This window comes from Myotis myotis, unplaced genomic scaffold, assembly GCF_014108235.1.
Source record: "Myotis myotis isolate mMyoMyo1 unplaced genomic scaffold, mMyoMyo1.p scaffold_m19_p_4, whole genome shotgun sequence".
Lineage (NCBI taxonomy): Eukaryota > Metazoa > Chordata > Mammalia > Chiroptera > Vespertilionidae > Myotis > Myotis myotis.
In genome coordinates this window covers 2156817-2171241 of record NW_023416346.1, presented here as the reverse complement: position 1 = coordinate 2171241, position 14425 = coordinate 2156817, and positions in this window count along the sequence as shown.

Here is a 14425-nt window from a genome sequence, read left to right as displayed (position 1 = left end):
CGGCTGAGGATTAACAACAACAACAACAAAACACACCAAAAAAAAAAGATAGCCAAAACTGGTTTGGCTCAGTGGATAGAGCGTCGGCCTGCGGACTGAGGGGTCCCGGGTTCGATTCCGGTCAAGGGCATGTACCTGGGTTGCGGGCACATCCCCACTGGGGGATGTGCAGGAGGCGGCTGATCGATGTTTCTCTCTCATCTATGTTTCTGGCTCTCTATCTCTCTCCCTTCCTCTCTGTAAGAAAATCAATAAAAAATTAAAAAAAATTTAAAAAAAGATATACAGAATTGGCCCTAGCTGGTTTTGCTCAATGTTTAGGGCATCGGCCCGAGGACTGAAAGGTCCTAGGTTCAATTCTGATCAAGGGCACATACCTGGGTTGCAGGCTCAATCCCCCCTCTACCCACCCACCCCCACTTCCCGATCAATGTGTCTCTCTCACATCGATGTTCCTCTCTCTCTGTCTCTCCCCCTTCCTTCCACTAAAAAAAAAAAAAAAAAAAAAAAAAAATTCATACAGAACTGTGTCCTTAGGTAGAACCCTGGACCTTCTGCTAATTCTCCCTTCATGTGGGCCATCCTCGGGACAGGGAAGAGCTGTTAGAGACTAGCCCTCAGCAGTCCCAGGAGGGCGGCCCGGCCCCCAGGGCACAGATAGGAGGCTAGTGAGTGGCAGAGCGAGGAGCCAAACTCAGGCCAAGTGAAGCCAGCACTCACCAGGGCCCCTTGTACCCCTCAAACTCAGCAAGTCTGAACAAGACGCCTCCCCATCTCCCCAACAACTTCCTCCTCTGGTCTTTTTTTAATGTACTTTTATTGATTTCAGAAAGAAAGGGGGAGAGGGAGAGAGAGAGAGACATCCATGAGGAGAGAGAATCCTGGATCGGCTGCCTCCTGCACGCCCCCCACTGGGGATGGAGCCCACAACCCAGGCGTGTGCCCTGACCAGAACCGAACCATGACCTCCTGATCCCTAGGCCGACGCTCAGTGCCAGCTTTCCTAAGAGAGGCAGGGCGTGTCTGTGTGCCGTGTCTTGATTTGTGACTGCTGGCTGCTCGGATTATCCCATGTTCTGCGTGGGCCCGGGCTTCGGGGCTATTGATACCGTTCTAGTTGCTAAGCGGGTTGATGGGTACATGATGGGCTTGTTCTCCCTCATTCCTCTCGCCTCCTAGGAAGGTTATAAATCTCTTTTCTATGTATTCCAAGTTCACTGCCAAAATCTCTAAACCCTTTAGTGAGTTTCGTTTTGCCAGCAGACCACTCATTGGCATCCTCTTCTGGATATTAGTTTGCAGTTCTGCAAAACTTGCAGATAACAAGGTTTGTGGCTGTCCACCTCCACTTGAATAATAATTGGATTAGTTAGGCATGACTTTGTGCTGAAAATAGAAGAAGGCACAGTGCTGTGTCTTCCACAAGAATTGTTCTGGGAAAGGAAAGGTGTTGCAACTCACCGATTGCCGACTGCCGCCCACTCTTCTCTCCTGGAAGGTTTCTGAATCTATCATGTTACCTTCACACAACCTGATGTTGACTCTAAGAACATTAATTAGCCCTGGCCGGTTTGGCTCAGTGAATAGAGCATTGGCCTGCAGACTGAAGGGTCTTGGGTTCAATTCCGGTCAAGGGCACATGCCTGGGTTGCAGGCTCCATCCTCAGTGGGGGCGCCGGGGGTGAAGGAGGCAGCTGATTCATGATTCTCTCTCATCATTGATGTTTCTATCTCTTTCCCTCTCCCTTCCTCCTGAAATCAATAAAAATAAATTTAAAAAATAAATGGAGTGAATGAATGAGTGGTACCAAACATGCAGTAAGTAACTGTTCTAAGGAGGAAGATACTCTGGTGGCCTAGAAAGTTCTGGAAGCTTTCAAAGTTTGGAGCTTGAATCAAACCTGGAGCCACCGATAGGATTCGGATCATCAGAGGGGAGGGAGGGGCTGCTTCTGGCTGTGGGCATGAGGGAGGGATGCCTGGTGTGCAGAACTAGGAAGGGAGACTATCAGGGGTGGGGAAGGAGGGACGTCACCCGGGGGGTGGACAGGGTGACAAAAGGCACGCTCTGGTTTTAAGGCATTGCTGTGAAGGTCCTCTGACCAGTCCTACACAGGCAAGGTCACCCTCCCTTCTCATGTGAGGGTCCCCACTCCTCCCAGTGTGGCGCTGGCCACACTTTCCTAGGTGCCTGGTAGGGAAGCGCGTCCTCTGCTTGGAATATAGGCCACGCATAACACATCTGTCCCGCCTGCTGCAGAGTCATAACGCGAGGCGGCTTGTCATGCGAGGCCAGGCCCACAGCTTCTCAGATGAGCGCTGCTGTATCAGGGCCAAGGTCAGTTACACAAGCCCAGCCGCACCTTCCCTCGAGCCTGGACTGCAGAGGGAAGACCACCGTTGAACGAACAGGTGTCGTTTTATTTTATTCTTTATTATTAATTTTTAAATACATTTTTACTGATTTCAGAGAGGAAGGGAGAGGGAGTAGGAGAGAGAGAAATATCAAGGATGAGAGAGAATCATGGATCGGCTGCCTCCTGCACGCCCCCCCACTGGGGATCGAGCCCGCAGCCTGGAGATGTGCCCTTGACCAGAAACGTACCTGGGACCCTTCAATCCACAGGCGGACGCTCTATCCACTGAGCCAGGCCAGCCAGAGCCACATCAAAATGTGAAACTTTGCTCTGCCAAAGACCCTGTTAAGAAGATTAAAAGAGAGATTAAGGAGTACAAATTGCCAGTTATAAAAGCAGCCACAGGGCTGTAAAGGGCAGCATAGGGAATGGAGTCAGGAAGATGGTAATGACTACATATGGCGCCAGCGGGTACTAGACTTACTGTGGTGACCACTTAGTAAGGTATGCAAGTGCCTAATCGCTATGTTGTGCACCTGAAACTAACATAATATTGGATGTCAACTATCACCGAAAAGCAAAGTTAAATAAAGATGAAAAGACAAGTTACCAGTAAAGACGGGGAGATAATATTTGCAAATCACACCAGGACTTGTGTCTAGATTATATGTATAAAGAACTCTCAAAACTCAACAGTAATAAACAATCTAATTAGAAAATGGGCAAAAGACAGAAACAGATATTTCAATGAAGAGGACACACAGATGGCAAATGAGGCCAGGAAAAGACATTCAACATCACTGGCCGTTAGAGAAACCCAGGTTCAAACCACAATGAGACATCAGCACACCCATCAAAATGGCTACAATTACAAATAGTGATGAGACCAAATGCTGGCCAATATACAGAGAAACTGGCTCATTCACTCAGCACGGGTGGGAATAGGAAACAAGGCAGCCACTCGGGAAAACAGTTTGACGGGTTCTTTTAAAACTAAAAAGGGATTTACCATACGACCCAGGACTTACATCAGACATTTATCCAGAGAAATGAAAACTTATTTCACACAGAAGCCTGTACACAAATGTTCATAGTAGCTTTAATAGCCAAAGACTTGAAGCTACCCGAATATCCTTCACTGAGTGATGGGTAAACTGTGGTGCAACCATACCATGGAATACTGAACAATAAAAAGGAATGAACTGGCCCAAGCCAACAGGGCTCAGTGGTTGAGCATCAACCTATGAGCCAGGAGGTCATGGTTCGATTCCTGGTTGGGGTACAGTTTGTGAGCTCAGTCCCCGGTGTGGGACGTGCAGGAGGCAGCCGATCCATGATTCTCTCTCATCATGGATGTTTCTCTTTCCCTCTCCCTCTCCCTTCCCCTCTGAAATCAATAAAAATATATTTTAAAAAATAAATAAATACAAAGGAATGAACTAGCATGTTATGGAGTCAATGTTTGTGTCTCCCCAATGGGAAGGTATTTGGAGATGGGGCCTTTGGGAGGTGATTAGGTTTCGCTGTGGTTATGAGGGTGGGGCCCTCATGATGGCATTAGTGCCCTGGTAAGAAAAGGCAGAGACACCGGCACTCCCTCTCTCCACCCCCTGCCTGCCCCAGCCAGTAAGAGGGCCCTCACCCAGAACCAAATCTGCCAGGTACCTTCATCTTGGACTTCCAGGCTCCAGAACTCTGAGAACTAAATGTCTGTTGTGTAAGCCACTCAGCCCTTAGTATTTTGTTATAGCAGCTCTAGCTGACTAAGACATATTGATACACATAACAACATAGAACTTCAAGGGATTCTGTTGAGGGGCGAGGGAGCCAATTTCAAAAGGATGCACACTGTATGCTTACATTTACACAACATAATTCTAGAGGTGGAAGACAGTGTGATATTGCCAGGGGTTAGGGATGGGGGAGGGGAGGGGAGGGGATGTGGCCATACCATAGAGGGGTAGCCTGAGGGAGCCCTGTGGTCACGGTACAGGTCATTATCTTGGTCATGGTGGTTGCACAAAGCTACATGTGATAGCACTGCATGGAACTATGTGCACACACATGTAAAGGAGCCCATGTAAAACTGGCAAAATGTAGCCCAGTCGGCGTGGCACAGTGGATGAGCCTCGACCTATGAACCAGGAGGTCAGGGTTCCATTCCCGGTCAGGGCACAGGCCCGGGGCTCCATCCCCAGTGTGTGGCGTGTGGGAGGCAGCCCATCCATGCTTCTCTCTCATCATTGATGTTTCTCTCTCTCTCCCTTCCTCTCTGAAATCAATACAAATATATATTTTTTTTAAATCTGAATAAGGTCTGGAGATTGTACATTTCCTGGTTTTCATCTTACACTATAGTTATGCAACTCCCTGGGAATCTATGATTATTCTAAAATTAAGTTGTTTTTAAATGAAACCAGACAGCATTTCTGCCTCGCAACTTTGTTTTCCTTTAAGCACGCCCTCTCTCTTAAATACTGTTTGTTACATCAAGATGCGAGAGCCTTGAGGCAATTAAAGTAGATCTAGAGCCTTCCAATGTGCCTTTACAGCTGCGATCCTTTTGTTATTGTTTTGTGGTGGTAACAGCAATGGTTTCTTTTAAAGGCCCAGTGCTGATCCCTCCCCCTTCCTTTCTGGTGACTGAAAACCTCGTGGCTTCCTCCTTGGGAAACGCTTCTGGCAAATGGCGAGTGAAGGGTTTTCTGAGGATCCTGGGGAGGAATCGTGTCCAGAAATGTACACGCTGAACTTTCCGGTCGTCATTGCCCGCGAGGCTCATTGGACAATTATGCCCTACAATTAAGCTCACCGGAATAGCAGGCCGGGCTCCTGCCTCGGCAATTAACCATCGCAACCTCTGTGTTTTGTGTCTTGACCTCATCTTCACAAAGACAACTGGAGAAGTGCCTTAGCCCCCCTGGGCTGTCAGAACAGAACACCACAGGCTGGCAGCTTAGAAACAACACACTTATTCCTCGCAGTTCTGGAGGCTCGACGTCCAAGATCAAGGTACCAACAGTGGGTGCCTGGTGAGCCCGGGTCCTGATTCACAGACAGTTGTGTTTTTGCTATGCCCTCACCTGGTGGTGGGGCTAAGGAAGCTGTCTGGGGTCCCTTTTGTAAAGGCACCGACCTGCCCTAGCCGGGCATCTCAGTGGTTAGAGCGTCGGCCCTCGGACTAAAAGGTTGCAGGTTGGATTCGGGTCAAGGGCAGGGTACCTGGGTGGCAGGCTCTGCCAGGGCGTGTGTGGGAGGCAACCAATTCATGTGTCTCTCTCACATCAATGTCTCCCTCACTCTGTCTCTCCCCCTCCCTTCCCCTCTCTCTAAAAATCAATGGAAAAATAAACAAACAAATAAAGGCGCTGAGCCCAATTGTGAGGCGTCCACCCTCATGACCTAAAAGAGGCCCCGTCTCCTAAGACCATCACGTTGGGGTTAGGGTTTCTACATATGAAACGGGGGGGGGCCCACAGAGGACAGCAAGGACGTTTCTCCTGGGCCCTCCAGGTGTGGGGACCCAGCACTGGCTGGTGGGGGAAGCATGGAGAAAGAAAGAAGGTGCCCAAGCGGAACTGTTTCTTGAGGAAGCCATGAGGGTTGGTAGCCAGGGGCGTGGGCTCAGGCCCCCCCGGTCCTGCTCCTGCCTCCCCTGTCACCACTGTCACCATTATTGCTTCCGAGGGACCAGCCAGCTCAGGCCCCTGGGCAGTGCTGACAGCGGGTCTATGCCACACAGGGCTGTGGTTGTTTTGTTGTTGTTTTGTGTTGTTTTGGTTAATGATCCCCAAGGATATTTTTCCATTGATTTTTGGGGAGAGTGGAAGGGAGAAGGAGACACAAAGAGAGAGAAACATCAATGTGAGAGAAACACACTGATTGGTTGCTTCCTGCCTGGGCCTGGGAGGAACCTGGCAACGCAGTACCTGCCCTTGCTCAGAATTGAACCCGGGACCCTTCCGTCTGCAGGCTGATGCTCTATCCACTGAGCCACACCGGCTGGGGCCCACACGGGATTTTGAACAAAGCCATCCAGAACAAAACAGATTTGTTGTATCTGCTGAGATCAAACTGGTGCAAAATGAGACATGTTCACTGCTGACTGCATGGTGCCCATAAGGTCAGGAGCCGTGGGCACTTCTGTTCGGAAGATGTCCCAGCTCACGGTCTGTCTGCTGCCTGTGCCCAGCCTGGATGGCTGCCCTGGATGGTGAGCCGGGGTGTGACTCAGTCACAGCATGAATGGGGCTCCCTGGCTCCCAGCTGCTAAGCCACCGACTCATTCATTACGCAGACGTTTCTGGGGACCACCTGTGTCTCAGGACAGCCTCTGCAGGAGGCACGTTAGTGGACAAGCCCTTGGTCTCATCAGCTCCTTCAACATGCTCGCCTTTTGGTTTTTGGAGAGGAAGGAACTGGTGAAACCGTGATCCCGGTCAGCTCTCAGCTCCATGACTGTGCTGTCCTGACTGCCTTCATGTATGTAATTAGCCCATGACAAGTCTGCCAGCTGTGCCATCAACACCACCACCCAGCCCAACTCTGTTCTGTTAGTCATTTCCACGGCGCGAGGAGGCCAGTGTGCCCCATGGTCTCTCTGAGCTCCGTTCCTTTTGTTTGTTTTGTTTTGTTTTTTTAAAATATATTTTTATTGCCAGACCGGTGTGGCTCAGTGGATAGAGCATCGGCCTGCGGACTCAAGGGTTCCAGGTTCGATTCCGGTCAAGGGTCATGTGCTTTGGTTGCGGGCACATCCCCAGCGGGAGGTGTGCAGGAGGCGGTTGGTTGATGTTTCTCTATCATTGATGTTTCTAACTCTCTATTCCCTCTCCCTTCCTCTCTGTAAAAAAATCAATAAAATATATTTAAAAATAAATAAATAAAATAAAATATATTTTTATTGATTTCAGAGAGGAAGGGAGAGGGAGAGAGAGAGAAACATCCATGATGAGAGAGAATCATGGATCGGCTGCCTCCTGCACACCCCACACTGGGGATCGAGCCCCCAACCCGGGCCTGTGCCCTGACTGGAGAATTGAACTGGGACCTCCTGGTTCATAAGTCGCTGCTCAACCGCTGAGCCACGCCGGCCAGGCTTGTGTGGCTTCTTAATGAGCCGTGACCACTCGATGCTCGCTCCCAGGGGACAGGAGATTATGTACTTAGATTATTATTTGGATGCAACCAGCACGATCCTGAGACTTTGAAGGTGAATCGCAGGCAGTCGCCATTGAGGAACCTGACTCAATCCGGAAGCTGATGAGAGCAGAAAGTCATGGCAGGACTGGACAGCGACTCACCCAGTCACTGTCCGAGACTGGGATGCAGGGACTTGACGGCGGAAGTGAGGAGGGACATGGAGCTTCCCAGCACAGCCCCCCTGGACCCAAGACGCTGACCTTGGGAAAGGCCTTGTAAGGGGCGCAGGCTGAGGCTGAGGTGGGCGGGAAGGCTGGTGTGCAGATGCGCATCTCTTATTCATGAATCCAAAGCTTGCTGATCTCACGGCCAATGAAAAGGCCACAAATGTCCCTAACTCGACACGTGGGGAGTTCTCAGTTGACTTGGAGAAAGAAAACTAGAGATGGGAGGAGGCAGTGGGACAGACAGATATTGGAGGCTCAGAGGGCAGAGGATCTGGGGATGGGTGGGGCCAGATGGGGAGGGAAGGGGGGGTCAGAGGCCTTAGGAAAGCAGCTGGCCCGGGACACTGGATGACAGAGATCACAAATACTGTACATGGCCCGGCCGGCATGGCTCAGTGGCTGAGCGTCAACCTATGAACCAGGAGGTCACGGTTCATTCCCAGTCAGGGCATAGGCCTGGGCTGCAGGCTTCATCCCCAGTGGGGGGCGTGCAGGAGGCAGCCGATCCATGATTCTCTCTCAGCATTGATGCTTCTATCTCTCTCTCCCTTCATCTCTGAAATCAATAGAAATATATTTACAGGAACAAATACTGTGCATGAGGCAGGGCTCTGTGGGAGGACTTAATGAGCCGCTGTGGACATGCTCAGCTGAGGAGCCAGCAGGCCTTAGGGAATAGGGACCCAGAGCCACTGCCTAAGCCAGGTGAGCAGCTCCTGTGCAAACACAGCGCTGGGCTGCATTGACGCTGCATTTACAGCTGCATTCACGCTGCATTTACAGCTGCATTCACGCTGCACTTACAGCTGCATTCACACTGCACTTTACAGCTGCATTCACGCTGCACTTACAGCTGCATTCACGCTGCACTACAGCTGCATTCCATTCACGCTGCACTTACAGCTGCATTCACGCTGCATTTACAGCTGCATTCACGCTGCACTTACAGCTGCACTCACGCTGCACTTACAGCTGCACTCACGCTGCACTTACAGCTGCATTCACGCTGCATTTACAGCTGCACTCACGCTGTTAGAGCTGTGTAGTGTTCAGGCAGAGACCAGTGTCACTGTTAGCTGGAGGGCACCGCATTCAGGCCCCCAGCAGTGCGGAATGGGCACAGCTTCCCACTGACATTGGTATAACCCAGCTGATAACAGGATTGGGGCGGGGCAGGGCAGGAGGCAGCCTGGAGGGTGGGGAACTGGAAATCATGTTACAGATGCTAGAAAACCTAGATGTCACCGTTTTCCCGAAAAGGAACTTGGAGTTCCTTTTCTGATTAGTGTAACAGGATATGAAAATGGACGCTTCTACATAGACACCAGCGACGGTAAATGTCAACTTGCCGAGTGAGGTGCCCGTGGCACCATGTAGATTTACAAACGCAATAGCTCCCTGGCCTGGTCAGCCACTCCGGGGACCTTCAGAGGAGCCATAGAAAAGGTGCCTCAGACCCTAGCCGACTGGGCTCAGTGAGTAGAGCGACAGCCCTTGAAGGGTCCCGGGTTCGATTCTGGTCGAGGGCATGTAGGAGGCAACCAATCCATGTGTCTCTCTCACATCAATGTTTCTCTCTGCTTCTCCCCCGCCTTCCACTCTCTCTAAAAAGCAATGGGAAAATATCCTAAGGTGAGGATTAACAACAACAAAAGGTGCCTCAGAATGGTCTGCCTGAGGGATGAGAGAAGACTGTTTACACACTCTCTCCCTCTTTCCTTCCTCTCTGAAGTAAAAAAATATATATATTTTAAAAAATAAAAGAGCCCTGGCTGGTGTGGCTCAGTGGATGGAGTGCCGGCCTGCAGACTAAAGGGTCCTGGGTTCAATTCCAGTCAAGGGCATATGCCCGGGTTGTGGGCTCGTTCCCCAGTGGGGGGCGTGCAGGAGGCAGCTGATCCATGATTCTCTCTTATCATTGATGTTTCTATCTCTCTCACTCTCCCTTCCTCTCTGAAATCAATTATATCTATCTATCTTATCTATATAGATAGATAGATATAGATAGATAGATATACCTATATATCTATCTTTCTATATCTTTCTATATCTATAGCTATAACTATAGCTATAACTATAGCTATAGCTATCTATCTATCTATCTATCTATAAAGGGCAAATGGTGGCCAGGACAGGGAACACTGTCCACTGTCAGTGGGTCAGCCTACCCTTGCAGAGAGTGGGGGGCAAGGTTGTGTGGGTGCTTCCCAAGGGACACAGTCCTCCCCAGAGGACTTGCACAGTGGGGTGGGGTGGGATGAGCGACACAGGGCGGCTGAGGGCCCTGCCCGCTGAGCGAGGCCACGCCCAGGCCGTTGTGGCCCCAACCTCAGGAGCAGAGGGCGAGGCCCACCCTCCCAGCTCTGCACCCTCCCTCACCCCAGTAGCTGGAGGAGGGGGGGAAGGGGAAGTGAAAGGTGGAGACATAGGCCGGAAGCCAGCCATCACTGCCGGGGGATTCCAACCCCGCAGCGGCCCGAGCTGGGGGAGGGGCGGCAAACTGCCTGAAGCTGCCCCCTCGCTCCCGCCAGGCCCGTCCCTCTGGCCCCTCCCCCGCAATAGGCCGGTTCCCACGTGTCCGGCCCGTGGAATCCGCCTCTGGTGCCATCAGGACTGCCCAGGAGGCGGCTGATCAGTGACTTTTGTAAAGAACACACGTATCTATCCCGAGGCTTATTTGTGGGAGCTGCCAGCACGCAGATGCTTGCACAGGATCCATTTCCCCGTGGCCTGTCTTCCGAGGAGCATGTAATGGGTAATCACAAGATAATTAAAGATGAAAAGCTCCCGCAGCGGGGGCGGGAACGTGATTGATCACCAGGGTCCCTGCTGTAGCGGAGGGAGGGGGAGTGACCGAGGGGGGAGCAGGCAGGTGAGGGGCCTGGAGGAGGCTGACCCCCGGGAACTGCTGATGACCCTCCTCCAGGAGCCGAGGGGCTCAGAGGCTGGGATGCAGTAGAGCAAATGCTCCCCCCAACCGAGGACCTGGCCGGGCACCTGAGGCGGCCCAGGTGCCACACAAGCAGAGGCTGCGGCACAGGCCTGGCCTCAGAAGCTGCATCCCAGCCTCACCCATTGGGCACAGGCCCATCTGGAGATGGGGGGGTGGGGGGTGGGCGGTGCTGGCCGCTGTGGGAGAGCCAGCGGGGCCAGGGGCTGGGAGGGAACTGCCACTCACTTGTATGCATATGCACAGCCCAGGACACAGGCGGGGGAGGGGGCAGGATTGGGGTGGCGGGGGTCAGTGCGGGGGGATGGGGCCATCTGTAATACTTTCTTTATTTTTTAAATTTTTTAAAAAATATATTTTATTGATTTCTTACAGAGAGGAAAGGAGAGGGATAGAGAGTTAGAAACATCGATGAGAGAGAAACATTGATCAGCTGCCTCCTGTACACCCCCCACTGGGGATGTGCCCGCAACCAAGGTACATGCCCTTGACCGGAATCGAACCTGGGACCCTTGAGTCCACAGGCTGACACTTTATCCACTGAGCCAAACCGGTTAGAGCAATACTTTATTTTTTAAAATGTATTTTCATTGATTTCAGATTAAAAGGGAGAGGGAGAGAGAGATTGGAACATCAGCGATAAGAGAGAATCATCCATTAACTGCCCCCTGCACAACCCCCACTGAGGATCGAACCCACAACCCAGGCATGCGCCCTTGACCAGGAATCGAATGATACAACCACTGCGCCACACCGGCCGGGCACATCTGTAATTATTTCTTTCTTTTTTTAAAGACTTTTCTTTTTTTTCTTTTTTCTTTTTAATAGATTTTTACTGATTTCAGAGAGGAGGGGAGAAGGAGATAGGAACATCAATGATGAGAGAGAATCATGGTTCGGCTGCCTCCTGCACACCCCACACTGGGGATCGAGCCCGCAACCCAAGCATGTGCCCTTGACCAGAATCGAACCCGGGACCTTTCAGTCCATAGGCGGAGGCTCTATCCACTGAGCCAAACCGGCTAGGGCACATCTGTAATATTCCAACGATAAAGATACATTTTCTAAAAAAGCCATCTGGAGCCCGGCTTTGAAGTGATAGCTTTCCATTCTCCTTGCTTGGCGCCATGCAAATAAAACCACGTTAATTTCTCCGCTGCAAACTTCCACGGCCTTTTGGCACTTGGCTGTGCTGCGTTGCTGCGTGCCATGCGGGGGACCCTCATTTAGTTCCGTTCGGTACTATCACTATATTTACTAAAAGGACATCTTCCTTAATACAGAACATAGCAGCCCTGGCCAGTGTTGCTCAGTGGATAGAGCGTCGGTCTGCGGACCAAAGGGTCCCAGGTTTGATTCCGGTCAAGGGCACGTACCTCTCCCTGGGCCCTGGTAAGGGGTGCGTGCAGAAGTCAGCCAATCCGTGTGTTTCTCTCACATGGATGTTTCTCTGTCTTTCCCTCTCCCTTCCACTCTCCCTAAAAATCAATGGGAAAATATCCTCGGGTGAGAATTCACAAAACAAATTACTGAAGATAAGTTTGCGTAGCCCAGACCATCCAGACCATCTCCCCCGGAGGAGCCCCCCCTCCTTGGAGAGAAGGAGCCTGGGGGACCCCATTATTTGGGGGAAGCGCTCAGCAGAGGTGCCTAGCCATCCCTGTCTTCCTTTTCCCCAGAGCAACAGCCCCCCGATATTATTGGGGGTGGCAATGGGCCAGGCCCAGCTTCCCTTGGATGCACACTCACATTTTCCTGAAACTACCCCAGTGAACTTGGAGAGGGCCCAAGTTCTTTCAGTGAAACTCAGACCATCATCCCTTGCGCAGGATGGAGGTGGGGCTGGTTGAGTGTCCCAGCCTCCAGCCCAAGTGCCTCCATTGTCTGTGGATTAGCTCCACTTGCCCCGCTTGGTGAGTTAGCAGTGGGGGCCGAGGTTTGCTCTGGAACCTGGGGGAACCAGGAGGGAACCTGCCCATGGGAAGTGGCCCGTGGCTCTTGGAATGTGGTGGCACATGTCCGGATTGTGGGCTCGATCCCCTGTAGGGGTCGCGTAGGAGGCAGCCGATCCATGATTCTCTCTCATCATCGATGCTTCTATCTCTCTCTCCCTCTCCCTTCCTCTCTAAAACCAATAAAAAATATATTCCAAACAAAACAATGTGGTTTGTGCTGAACTCCTGCTTTCCTACTGGGAGTCTGGAACTTGGGTACGTGTCAGGCAGGGCGTGTGACCAGCCCACACTAACAGCCTGGGTGCTGGGTCTCTAAGGAGCTTCCCTGGCGGCAACATCTCATGGGTGCTGTCCCCACGCGTTGGGGGAACTGCGTGTATCGTGTGTCCACAGGGACGGGGCTCTCGGAGGCATGGGCCCAGCCTCCCCTGGACTTTGCCCCTTTGCTGACTGAGCTCTGTGTCCTTCGATCGCAGTAAAAAACAGCCACAAGCACAACTATTTGCTGAGTCCCGTGAGCCTCCCGGTGAGTCACGGAACTGGACTGGGGGGTGGTCTTGGAGACCCTGACATCCCAGGCCGGGAGAGATCTGCTGTCACACAGACTCACGCACAAAGCTCACCTCGCCCTGCTCTGCCGCCCTCCTGCTGGCCCTCCCTCCCCTTCTTCCCTTGTCTTGCCAGCCTCTCGCCTCTGACTTTCTTTGCTCTCTTCATACACCGACCCTGGACATCATTTAGCATTTACTTTGCGTCCCAGTGGCCCTGCCCTTACTCTGCCTAGGATGCTATTCTCTCGCTGTGTCACCAGAAAGGGACCGGGACCGAGGCAGGTCTGGAATGTGTGGGTTCTTCACTTCGTGCAGGAAAAATCCAGGTGATTTGGAGAGGACATTTATTAAAGCTACGCACAGAGAAACAAACAGAGGGCTCAAGATAGAAAAGGCAAGATCCCAGCAGCGGGAGTGAGCCACACTGGGCTGCGTGGACTCTGGAAACAAGTTGTGGAGGCAAAAGGAGGGCCCTTGGAGGACAGGTTCAGGGGGTTGGCCTAAGACAAGCTGCTGCTACCCAAGGCTCCCCTGGTTGCAAGTCTCATGGGGACCCTTAGAGCTTAGGAGAAAGAGCAAAAGTACACGCCTGAGGAAAGGGGGGTGGTGCAGGAATGCTCAAGAGGGAGCAGCTCTGACATCGTTTGTCTTAAGGGTTTTTATCTGTTTTTTCTTTTTAAAAAATATTTTTATTGATTTCAGAGAGGAAGGAGAGGGAGAGAGAGAGACATCAATGATGAGATTAATGGATTGGCTGCCTCCTGCACACCTCACACTGGGGATCAAACACCAGCCGGGCAAAAAAAATTTTTTGTTTAATTTTTAGAGCAGTTTTAGATTCCCAGCAAGATGGAGAGGAAAGCCGAAACCGGTTTGGCCTGCGGACTGAAAGGTCCCGGGTTTGATTCCGGTCGAGGGCATGTACCTGGGTTGCGGGCACATCCCCAGTGGGGGGTGTGTAGGAGGCAGCTGATCGATGTTTCTCTCTCATCGATGTTTCTGACTCTCTATCTCTCTCCCTTCCTCTCTGTAAAAAATCAATAAAACATATATTTTTTTTAAAAAAAAAAAGATGGAGAGGAAGATACAAAGATTTCCCACACAGCCCTGCCCCTGCGCATGCCCTAGAGTGGGGCATTTGCTACAATCGATAAACCCACACTGACATCAGTGTTGTACATCCCATGGGTTTGGACAAATGCCTCATGACATGTACGATACACAGGAGTTTCACTGCCTTAAA